The sequence below is a fragment of the Heteronotia binoei genome, chromosome 6, assembly GCF_032191835.1.
Source record: "Heteronotia binoei isolate CCM8104 ecotype False Entrance Well chromosome 6, APGP_CSIRO_Hbin_v1, whole genome shotgun sequence".
Taxonomy (NCBI): Eukaryota; Metazoa; Chordata; class Lepidosauria; order Squamata; family Gekkonidae; genus Heteronotia; species Heteronotia binoei.
Window position 1 is genome coordinate 21,605,703 of NC_083228.1, and position 11,343 is coordinate 21,617,045.

An 11,343-nucleotide genomic window follows, 5' to 3' on the forward strand; every position below is an offset into this window, starting at 1 on the left:
CCTATAGCCATCTAGCATCACAAGTTCCTTCCTGAAGAGGACCTGTGCAGTCTTCCCTTTATAACTAGTGCTCTGGTGCTGTAGGTTTCAATTGATTGCTGTTCTGTTGAGTTCTGACCAGTTCTGAAGATTCAATATGCCCACTTTATTATAAACCCAACCTACTTTGAGTTCCCAGCATTTGTATCTTAACAGAGATTTCACATTGCAGTTTCTTCAACAGCTCACCATTGTACTTGTTTAAAGAAGACTATAGTTTGGTGTAGGACAGCCGGTTTGGTGTAGTGGTTAAGTGTGCAGACTCTGATCTGGGAGAACCGGGTTTGATTCCTCACTCCTCCACTTGCAGCTGCTGGAAAGGCCTTGGGCCAGCCATAGTTCTGCCAGAGGTTGTCCTTTAAAGGGCAGCTGCTGTAAGAGCTCTCTCATCCCCACCTACCTCACAGGGTGTGTGTTGGGGGGGCAGGTAATGAAGATTGTGACCACTCTGAGATTCAGAGTATGGGCAAGATATATATCCAATATAATCATAATCATCTTCATCGTCTACAGCTGGTTAGAGACCATGCTGATTTATCTGAAGCCCTTCTGTGTAGTTCAGGGATGTCAAACTCATTTGTTATGAGGGCCGTATCTGAAGTAAATGAGACTTTGTCAGGCCAGGTCATGTCAGGCTGGGCCATGTGGGGTTTTTTGTGTGTGTACCTATTTAAGATTAGGTAGCAGAGATATAAACTTTATACAGGACACAGACAAACGCAATTAAATATTTTTTGAAAGCTTTAAATATGCTTAAAACATTAGCACTCATTGGCTTAAAGATGCTTTCTTTGTATTTCTCACATGGGATCCACAGAACTGGGCAATGGAAGTTCTGGCTCTTTCCTTTCTTCCACAGGGGACCAGGACAGGGAGGAGTCTCAGCAAAAGGAAAAAATGAGAAGTTTTGCTCTGCAGCTCCTGTGCGATTGAGCAAGCCTGGCAAAGCAAGCTGTGATGCAAAAGGAAGCAAAAGAGAGGGAGACAGAAGCAAACGACAGCCAGTTGCCCAAGGGTCTGATAGGTGCCCTCCGGGGGCCTGATTCAGCCCCCAGGCCACATGTTTGACACCCCTTGTGTAGTTAATCCCCCAGGGACTTTGCAGTCCAAATCTCTTTTTTTTTTGAGTAAACACAATTTGATTGATAACATATGGTAACCATATCCATTAATACCTTCTTTTTATCTATCCCATATGCTATTTTCTAGTCCCCCCCTCCCCCTGTTACTTGAGTTATATACTTAAAATACTAACAAATCTCATGTTCTTTTCACATGCAACCTTATTTACTACGTAATCACATTCTCCTTGACTACCTTACTTCAAGTGCCATGTCTGTGGTAAGCCTTTTGGTTTAGCCACGCTGCGTTCTAAGCAGAAGTCAGGTAATAAAAGTCAATAGGTCTGATGCAATTGTTTTACAGGCTAGCAAACACCTGCAAACCCCACCTAACCCCCTCGGTCTTAACCATTGGCAAAGACAGACAATGAAGTAGAGGATAACAATCCATTCCTCCTTGATTGGTTTATGAGTTCAGTCTTACAGTTTCAGGTGAAAGGCACCCCAGAGATTCTGGGCAACAGGCCAAAGCAATAGGTTTATCACGCGTCCAAATCATTTATTCCTTCTTAATGGGAAAGGCTTTGTTCAGCATCTCAAGCAGTACATAATGCATGTATATTTTATCCTTGAGAGCCAAACCTTATAATTAAATAAGTATGAGGCTGGTATTAGGTAAGAAGTGCCTGCTTTTTGCAGTGCTGGTACAAACAGCTTGCTCTTACGGGATAGGGTAAAATGCAATCTTGACTGCTACAAAGATGGGGGGAGAGAGGTGGAAAAAACAACTTTAAATGCATTCTCTAAGCTGCCAGCTGGCTTGACTTGGAGAAGTGATTTAAAGAGAGAAATGTCTTCTCCAAGCCAGCTGACAGGGTGATGGGGACTTTGAGAGTCACACAATGTGTGTGAAAGAGCCACATGTGGCTACAGAACTGCAGTTTGGCCACCCCTGATCTATAGATTACATAGACCAGGGGTCCCCATCCCTGGGGCCTTGGACCGGTACCGGGCTGTGGCCTGTTAGCAACTGGGCCGTGAGCTGTATAATTACTTCATGATTATATTAGAATGTAGTCATAATGAGAAGACAACATTGGATTTATATCTTGCCCTTGACTCCCAATCTCAAAGCAGCTCACAATCTCTTTTATCTTCTCCCCCCACAACAGACACCCTGTGAGGTGGGTGGGGCTGAGAGAGCTCTCCCAGAAGCTGCCCATTCAAGGACAGCTCTGCGAGAGCTATGGCTGACCCAAGGCCATTCCAGCAGCTGCAAGTGGAAGAGTGGGGAATCAAATCTGGTTCTCCCAGATAAGAGTCCACGCACTTAACCTTCCCATCAAAATAAAGTGCACAGTTGTATCATCCCAAAACCATCACACAGACACACCCCAGGTCTGTGGAAAAATTGCCTCCCAGAAAACCGGTCCCTGGTGCCAAAAAGGCTGGGAGCCACTGATATAGACTATAGACAAAACTGCTGCTCTATAGACAAATTCTTTGCTAGGACTATCAGCTGTTACCAAGTACGGACGCCCCACATTGGCTGCCCCTTCACGTTGGTGGAATAACAAAGAGGTGACCAGATGCACGTAGTTTAATTGTGAGCCCATTCACCATATTTTGGCCAGATGTACCATCTTTTTTCCTGGCCAGGATTCAGGAGAAAACCTATTCCTCATTTTTGCAACAGACGCAATACTGACAAGGCTGCTGATTAACTAGGAGCCAGGAAAGCCCTTGCTAACGTCTTCCGATGCCCCTAAAACACCTCCAACTCTTCAAAAATAAAAAATGGGTTAATTCAGTAATAGATGGCACTTCAAAAATGAAAATGGGTCAGACAGGACCCCAGAACCACTCAATTCACCAGCCAGAGCAGCTGCCAAATATGTTGAAAAGCCAGCATCAAGCTGCAGAAGGGGAAACACCGTGGGTCCCACTTTGTACATAAATCTGCCTGAGCTCGCAGAAGGACCGACTCTTAGACAGTCCGTGAATGCTGCTGACAATGCTGTATCCCCATAACTAGTAGAGACAACAGCAAGAGCAGCAAACCGACGCACCAACCACCCAACAAGACAACTCACATGATCAAGAACAAAGTGCTGTGCAAAAGGAATGAATTAACTGCACAGCTTTGCAGCAGGTTGCACCTACAGAACTGATAGTTCCAAGAGGGCTAAGAAAATACCAACCGGAAAACAAATGCCTGAAGGTCATTAGGAAGTTAAGTCTCACTGATGGACAGTCTTGCATACAGAATGTTCTTGGGTTCAATCCCTGGCATCTCCAAGTTTGTTTGTTTTTTAAAAAGATCTGATAATGGGTGACACACGGTGTTCCCTCCGAGTTAACCTGAGCTATCTCACAGATTTTTAGCCTCCAGCTCACACATTTTTGTCTTAGCTTAGGAAGGATGATCCCAGAGCACAATAATGTATGCAGCAGCTCACAACTTTAATGCCAGTCGCTTACAAAGTAAAATTCTTGCTCACAAGACTCTGCAGCTTAGAGGGAACATTGGTGACATGGAAGACCTTTGAGACCAAGGAGAACCACGGCCAGTCTGAGCAGACAATACTAAGTTTAATGGACCAAGGGTCTGATTCAGTACAAGGCAGCTTCAGGTGTATGGCCTGCAGAAAACTCACTTCTAACGTCTCAATATGTGGCTACCTTTGACAAAGCTCACATGCTATAAATAGCAGTGATAGATGGCTGAGTATCATTTCCTACCAACTTGCATGTTCAGATATTCAAAGCCCCACCATTCTGGAGAAGCATTTCATTATTGAAAACTTCTATTGCTCATGAATTAATATACAGTATAGATTCAGGTGGATAGGAACATAAGAGAAGCCACGTTGGATTAGGCCAATAGCCCATCCAGTCCAATGCTTTGGGCATTTTCCCACTGACCTTACTCCGGAGCGACGTTCCTCTTCAACGCGCAGCGTCTGCGCGGATTTCACACCAACTGCTCCGCAGAACCCGGAAGAGCCGCAAAGTCCTGCAGCTTTTGCGTCCCAAATATAAACTGGTTTTTGGCGGTTTACATTTGCGACGCAAAAGGTCGGGAACTTCCTGGTTCCTCGGAGCAGCCTCGGAGCAGTTGGTGGGAAATCCGCGCAGACGCTGCACGGTGAAGAGGGACGTCGCTCCGAGGTAAGCTCAGTGGGAAAACGGCCTTTGTGTCACACAGTGGCCAAAAAACCCAGGTGCCATCAGGAGGTCCATCAGTGGGGCCAGGATACTAGAAGCCCTCCCATTGTGCCCCCCTCCAAGCACCAAGAATACAGAGCATCACCTGCCCCAGACAGAAAGTTTCAATAATACGCTGTGGCTAATAGCCACTGATGGACCTCTGCGTCATATGTTTATCCAATCCCCTCTTGAAGCCATCTATACTTGTAGCTAACACCACCTCCTGTGGCAGTGGATTCCATGTGTTAATCACCCTTTGGCTGAAGAAGTACTTCCTTTTAGCCATGTTGGTCTGAAACCACAGAACGAAATTTGAGTCTAGTGGTACCTTGATGACCAACAAAGTTTTATTAAAGGTATGAACTTGTGCATGCACTCATACTTCCTCAAAATATACAGAATGTAGGATTGTGAGTCCTCTTTCAGATAGGAGAAAGTAGCAATGTAGACGAATAACGCCTACCAACAACAAGCTCTATGATGAATGGAAATCAGTTGCAAAAAGATGTCTCAATGAATTTCAGACCGCAGTCCCCAAATTATGCAGTCGAGTTTCCCACATTTGGTGAAATCCCAGGGGTCAGCACACCCAGAGTGCAATAGATGAACCTCACCCTGGGAAAACCTCCTTTGTGATCAGGGTGTTTCTCCTGCCAGGTAAGTCCTTCTTCATGAGACAAGGACAAAGGGGGGGGGGGGCAGCAAAGTGGTGACCTTTCAAAGCATCTCCCTCTTTATGTTTTATACCACACAGGGTCCTAATGCACAAGAATGCAGTTCTGGCTGGTTTGGTGTCAGGGGTTTGTGGCCTAATATGCAGATAAGTTTATGTTAGGCTTTTTCTACAATGGTGCAAAACAATGGTGGCATCAGGGGTGTGGCCTAATATGCAAATGAATTCCTTCTAGCCTTTTTCTACCAAAAAAGCCCTGTGCACCGTATCGTGTCAAAAGGTGCTGAGCTCAACCAACATCACCCCTCAACCTTTAAAAATCACCTTGACATTCCATAATTGATTGTGACATCTTATATAACTTGATATTTATCTACTTGCTATCTTTCCCAACTTCTATTTTCTTTTTTATACGTAATGTGGCTGTTATGTTCTTGTCCAATATGGTTTACAGCTTGTTTATACAAACTTCTTACTTAGCTATAGTCAATATTATTTACTACACTCCAATGCACTGCGCTGAGCCCCGTGCCGCAGAGTGGTAAAGCTGCAGTACTGCAGTCGGAGCCCTCTGCTCACGACCTGAGTTCGATCCCAGCGGAAGCTGGTTCAGGTAGCTGGCTGGAGGTTGACTCAGCCTTCCATCTTTTCGAGGTCAGTAAAATGAGTACCCAGCTTGCTAGGGGGAAAGTGTAGATGACTGGGGAAGGCAATGGCAAACCATCCCGTAAAAAGTCTGCCGTGAAAAACGTTGTGAAAGCAATGTTACCCCAGAGTCAGAAATGACTGGTGCTTGTACAGGGGACTACCTTTACCTTTAATGTTATTTACAATGTTTCTTCGCAATCTTGTTTGTTTTTTGTATTGGAAAACTCCAATAAAATGTTAATTACCAAAAAATCATCTTGACAGCACCTTAAATACTTTTTTTACCCAGTTACAGTTCTGAAAAGGTGCTATAAGACATTTCTCAGTCACTTAAAACAACAACAAAAGTCCAGCCAAGAATCACTGGGTTTCTTTGCAGTTTGGGCGGAGGAATTTAATCAGATTTCAAACCAGCTCAGGATCTACCTGGAAAAGCGTTACCTACACAGGATGCATTGACCGACTCAGAAACTGCCCTGCCGAGTTTGATAAGTTATGAACGCAGATGGCCCCGAAGCATAACAAAAGGAAAAGTGAATTTTAGATATCATACAACACCTTTACACTCTTAATGCCTGACTTTTTACATAGAAAGCAATGCCTAGTTTTATCAAAGACGACCAACCCACACACCAGAAGACAGATTACATTCACGACTACTCCAAAGCCAAGCTTTGTTTGCTTAATGTCTGGGAGCTTCCAAGTTTTCCTCTTAAGAGCATAACTGCACTTCAGAGACTCAGATTAGTTCAGCGATGATGCTCTCTTCCCTGACAACCCTGAGAACCAAGGCTTCCTTTGCATATTAGGCCACACACCCCTGATGTAGCCAATCCTCCAAGAGCTTACAGTAGGCCTTGTACTATGTGCCCTCTAAGCTCTTGGAGGATTGGCTACATCAGGGGTGTGTGGCCTAATATGCAAAGGAGTTCCTGCTACAAAAAAAGCCCTGCTGAGAATGGTAGTCCAATATGGGAGGGCGATTATAATTATTCCCAAAACTCTTTGACAGAATTCATAACAATTAAAGAGGTTCATAACTAATATAAATTAATAAGGTTGACATGTACTAATTGAATGCTATTTAAAGCACACCCAGGCAACATTCTCTTACACGGAGCTAATACCACCCCTTGGCTCTCCAGTGGATTCTTTCTGAATGCTACAAGACAGCGGTTCTTAGTACAAGGCCTACTGTAAACTCTTGGAGGATTAGCTACATCAGGGATGTGCCAAATCGAAACCAGGGAGTGGTTGCTACAGAGTTAAAGACGTTATTGCACAGGTTCCGAAATAAGTTGCGGCCAGGAAGAAGGAAACCGGAAACATGGAACTAACCTAGGATTCATGTCACCGCTGGAAAAATTGTTTGTACATACTACAGAACGTCCGGAGTGTGATCCATTCCTGGAAGCCGGCTGCTTATGAAATAGACAAGCATCTATCATCTAAAGGCAGCCCAGGTTGGCAGTAATAGACGCACGCACGGAAATTATTGGGACTGTCGCTTTAAACTGCATTGACAGACAGTTGCAGCCCTTTAAGAGTTTACTATATGTATACTTTCCTTTGAATGTTTGTGGAGAGCCCTGTAAAATATATGATGATATCTGAATAGATTTATGAAGATAAGGAAAAGAGTGTGAAATTAGAATTATTTACAGAAAAAATTGTGTTTATAAACCCATCGGCTGTAGCTTCCCTCAATGTTGACACAATCCCCAGGTGGGCTCAGGGGATCCCCAGGTTTGGAGGCCCTCCCCCCACTTCAGGGTCATCAGAAACTGGGGGGGGAGGGAATGTCTGATGGACACTCCATTATTCCCTGTGGAGACTAACTCCCATAGAATATAATGGAGTATTGATCTGAGGGTATCTGGGGCTCTGGGGGGGGGCTGTTTTTTTGAGTTAGAAGCACCAAATTTGCAGCATAGCATCCGGTGGCCCTCCTCAAAATACCCTCCAAGTTTCAAAAAGATTGAACCAAGGGGTCTAATTCTATGAGCCCCAAAAGAAGGTTCCCCTATCCGTTATTTCCAATGGAGGGAAGGCATTTAAATTATAACAAAAATTTAAAACAAAAATAATTTGCTGTGTGGTCCCTTTAAATGTGATGGCCCCAACTCCCTTTGGAGTTCAGCTGTGCTTGTCACAACCTTGCTCCTGGCTCCATCCCCAAAGTCCCCAGATATTTCTTGAATTGGACCTGGCAACCCTACAAGTACTGGCTGAAGATCTCCTAGGATTACAACGGACTTCCAGGCCACAGAGATCAGCTCCCCTGGAGAAAATGGCTGCTTTGGAAGGAAGACTCCATGGTATGAAACCCACTTTAGTCCCTCCCTCCCCAAACCCTGCCCCTCCTTAGGCTCCAGGTATTTCCCAACCCAGAGCTGGCAACCCCATGGGCTAAGAACTCTGGGTATAATTGCACTGCAAGAGTGTGCATGGGGGCAGAGGAATGCAAGAAACGCCTAAAGAATAATTTTCAAGAGAGAAGATATTTGGATCCCAAAAAATAGATGTGTTTTTTTAAGGAGGAGGAGGAGAAGACACCGACATTGGATGTATATCCCGCCCTATACTCTGAATCTCAGAGCAGTCACAATCTTTTTTACCTTCCCCCACCCTCTCCACAACAGACAGCCTGTGAGGTAGGTGGAGTTGAGTGAGCTCTTACAGCAGCTGCCCTTTCAAGGACAACTCCTACCAAAGCCATGGCTGACCCAAGGTCATTCCAGCAGCTGCAAGTGGAGGAGTGGGGAATCAAACCCGGCTCACTCAGATAAGAGGCCACACACTTAACCACTACACCAAACTGGCTCTCAAAGATTACTTTAAATGTTTCTCTCCCACCTTTTTCCTCAGACTCCAGGCAGTTTCTGTAGGCAACAAGAAGCTGCAACAGAAGATAAAAATACGCAGAAAGTCACCACCCAAAACATACATGGATGTATACAAAACCACAGCAGAAGTTTCCCCAACAATAACGTCATCCTCCATAAAAAAGAAGCCTCTTGCACGCCTTCCAAAAAGCAGGGAGTGAAGTTGTCTGTTGCACGCATCCCATAATAGTGGCCTTGCGACAGACAACGTACTCATTCTAGCCCTCACAGGACAGACGGCCCTCAAGAAGGCTCTGTAGCTGAGGTTGCAATCATTGCTCAGGTCTATACCAGGAGATGCGGCTTGTTCGGTCTGAGGTCCTGGGACTGTAAAGAGCTTTTAAGGCGACAATAACCCACACTTTCAAATTGGAACCAGAAGTTAATAGATAATCAGCCAGGCTGCTGGAGTTATGGAGTTGCATGCCCTGAGCAATGAGTAAAAACCCGGCAACTGCCCCGTTCATCCACATTCTTTCTGGTGGCTCCTACACTACTGAATGGTCGCCTGGGGCTCTTCAAAAAGGCCTCGTGTTTCTGCGGTTTTCTAAAATGTGCAAAACAGAATTGTGCAGGAGGACAAAACTGTAGCCAGAGCAAAGCTGCAGTGTTTGCTTATTGTTATTGTGGTCCTTAGACCAAGCAGACAAAAGGAAAACACAAACATCCAAAGTTCCCAAGATTTTAAAATACTTACATAAAGAATTAAAAACAGTTTACAGTTCCATCTGAAAACTGCCTATTTTCTACCTACAGGGTTGCCAAGTCCAATTCAAGAAATATCTGGGGACTTTGGGGGTGGAGCCAAGAGCAAGGCTGTAACAAGCATAATTGAACTCCAAAGGGAGTTCTGGCCATCACATTTAAAGGGACAGCACACCTTTTCAATTCCTTCCTTCCATAGGAAATAATGAAGGATAGGGGCACCTTCTTTTGGGGCTCATAGAATTGGACCCCCTGGTCCAATCTTTTTGAAACTTGGGGGGTATTTTGGGGAGAGGCACTAGATGCTATACTGAAAATTTGGTGCATCTACCCCAAATAACAGCCCCCCCAGAGCCCCAGATACCTGCGGATCAATTCTCCATGATTTTCTATGGGAATAAATCTCCATAGGGAATAATAGAGTTCCCAGCAGACATTTCCCTCCCCTCCCCCCCACTTTCTGACGACACTGAAGCGGGGGGAGTGTCTCCAAACCGGGGGATCCCTGCCCCCACCTGGGGATTGGCAACCCTATCTACTTACCATGCAATTTCCGAAAGCTGCAATGGAAAGAATCAGCTCAGAAGGATTACTTTTATTAGGAATAAAGTTTCTCCTACGCTCCACTGCCTTTTGCCTTATATTTTGGTAACATTTCTGGTAAGCGGCTTACTGATTGATTGAAAGTTTTTATCATGCCTCTAATACAGTCTTCACTCCCCGTGAGAAAGGCAGACTATAAATGGAATTAATAGTAATAACAGGCCTCAAATTAGAGTTATTGTATTTATGCCAACTGTAACTTTCAAGTCAGGAGCCCTGTGGCGCAGAGTGGTAAAGATGCAGTACTGCGATCTGAACTCTCTGCTCATGACCTGAGTTTGATCCCAGCAGAAGCTGGGTTCAGGTAGCTGGCTCAAGGTTGACTCAGTCTTCCCTCCCTCCGAGGTTGGTAAAATGAGTACCCAGCTTGCTGGGAGTATAGTGTAGATGACTGCGGAAGGCAATGGCAAACTACCCCATAAAACGTCTGCTGTGAAAACGTTGTGATGCGACGTCACCCCAAAGTCGGAAATGGCTGGTGCTTGCACAGGGGGACTACCTTTACCTTTTAACCTTTTAACTTTCAAGTCATCTTCAAACAGTCAACTTTGGTTGTGCTCCGGCTGATCATCTGGGAAGGTCTTCCTTTGAAATGTGGTGTTGGAAGGAAGTTTTACAGAAACTGGGGACTGGCAAAAAACAAATCAGCGGGTTCTAGACCTAATCAAGCCCAAATTTGCCCTTGAAGCTAAAATGACAAAATTGAGACTACCATATTTTGGTCACTTTATGAAAAGACGAGAATCACTGGGAAAGACAAGCACACTAGGAAAAGCTGAAGGGAGCAGGATAAGAGGGAGACTCCACATGAGATGGAATGATGCAATCACGGACCTCAGTTTACAAGCGCAAAGGTAGGCTGTTTAACAAAATGTTTTGGAGAACATTAATTCATAGGATCACCAAAAGCTGAAAGACCATAGCAGCACCTCACACACACACAATAAATGCACATACCTCAAGAACAGCCTCTCCGTACATTAAACACAGACTTCAAGACTCCATTATACAGGGATACCTTTAATGGGTCCAACTAGTTGCTTTAAAAATTGGTTCAATGAAAGATCTTGTTTAATCCGACTCCGACCAGTTTCGCACTAGACCTTTAATCTTGGTTTAACTCTGTCCCCAAACGGTCATTCTTCACTATATAATCAGAGAAACCGGAATCATATGTCTCTATGACTTTAGTGTAGAATGTCAGCTTGGGAACAGGTATAAACCAGGATTAAAAGTCTAGTACGAAAGTGGCCTCACTTTTCTCTCTGTCTCTCTCACACACACCACAAAGAAAACACATCAGCATGAATAATTCATACTGACTTTATTTTCCTAGGGGATCTCCCATCAAATGAAAGCCCTTTCAACCCCTTGCTTTGATCTAACACTCAAGGATCATTTCCTGTTTTATTTGCTAAACCTTTTCATTCCTATATCCATTTCTTTGTGTGTACATTCACCCTGTGAATACTAGCACCCTGCCAATAAAAATTTTGCAGCCTCATATGTAGGGAAGGGC

General features: G+C 44.5%; 1 pseudogene; it reads right to left on the minus strand.

Annotated features, from left to right (window-relative positions):
• Window positions 1–4,840: 4,840 nt before the first annotated feature.
• Window positions 4,841–4,975, minus strand: LOC132574520 (U1 spliceosomal RNA; annotated as a pseudogene).
• Window positions 4,976–11,343: the final 6,368 nt, after the last annotated feature.